Below are 1,313 nucleotides of genomic sequence, written 5' to 3'. Positions count from 1 at the left end.
GGGGGCATTTTACCATAATTTGATGTTTTGCAGTGTCTCTCGCTCGCCGCGCATCAAACATAATCTTCTGATCTAATTCTAGATCTAGATCTCTATGTCCAAATAAGCGGGGTGGGAACTATCGAAAAGGCGCCTAGTTTCCTTGTTATTCCAAACGGACATTGTATTAGAACTAGGCTAGAAGACCTGTGCAATAGTAAAACTGGTAGCGTGTAGAAAGAAAAAATAATAATAAACAGCACTGTCTATATCAAACAATGGTGTGTAGCCTTCAGCTGACTCCAACACGGACATTGTAGTCATTGTAGTAAAACTAGAAGACCTGTGCAATAGTCAAACTGGTAGCGTGTAGTCAAAAAAAAATTAATTAAATAAACAGCACTAACTAGAACTACTGTCTAAAATATAGTGCTGGGCGGGAATCGATTCGATGCATCGATACTCCGATACCTTCTTGGTATCGGAATCGACTCGATACATTTGAAAAGGATCGATACATGAGGACTAATTATTCCCAGGCAATTCACTTATCCAAGGGATGATACTTTTGTTGTTTTCAAGTCCAATCGAAACGTCAGGTTCAAAAAAGAAACGCTCTCTTTGCCTATAAATCAACATGGCATCAAGAAAGACTAGTATTGTGAGGGAACATTTTGAGAAGGATAATCCTTCACAGGTTAAGTGTTTACATGTATTAGGCAAAAAAAAGCATTTGCATTCTCAGGTTAATGGGTTGATTTTGCGTGCCTGGTATGGTGAAGCCCTCGTGGGACGCTCACCATGTTAAAAACGATCAGGAAACGACAAATGCAGTTTTTGGGACACCTAAATAGACATAAGGGCCTTGAACATATAGCTCTCACTGGCAAAATTGAGGGCAAGCGAGGCAGGGGCAGGGTTGGGTTGATTTAAATCAGGTCGATTTAAATCAGTTGATTTTTTAAATTTAAATCACTTTTTTTTTAAATTATTTTTATTCAGTTTTTACATATTTCAACATTCAGAATTCCTTTCCTTGGTTTCATAAAACAGATATATAAGGTTTAGTAGACTAGATCTAATATAATCATTCTTAAAAGTCTTCTTTCTCCCCTTTCACTGTAAAATAATACAGTATTCAATTTACTTTTTTTCCATAATTGAAATCAGAGCTGGGTTAATTTAAATCAGTTCATTTGTTAAATTTTAATCAACTTGATTTTTAAATAAAAATCAGTGATTTAAATCACTTTTTTTTAAATGTATTCAGTTTTTACATATTTAAACATTCATAATTCCTTTCCTTGGTTTTATAAAACAGATATAAGGTTTAG

The sequence above is a fragment of the Aplysia californica genome, unplaced genomic scaffold (assembly GCF_000002075.1).
Source record: "Aplysia californica isolate F4 #8 unplaced genomic scaffold, AplCal3.0 scaffold00358, whole genome shotgun sequence".
Lineage (NCBI taxonomy): Eukaryota > Metazoa > Mollusca > Gastropoda > Aplysiida > Aplysiidae > Aplysia > Aplysia californica.
Note: the sequence above shows the minus strand (reverse complement) of the source record.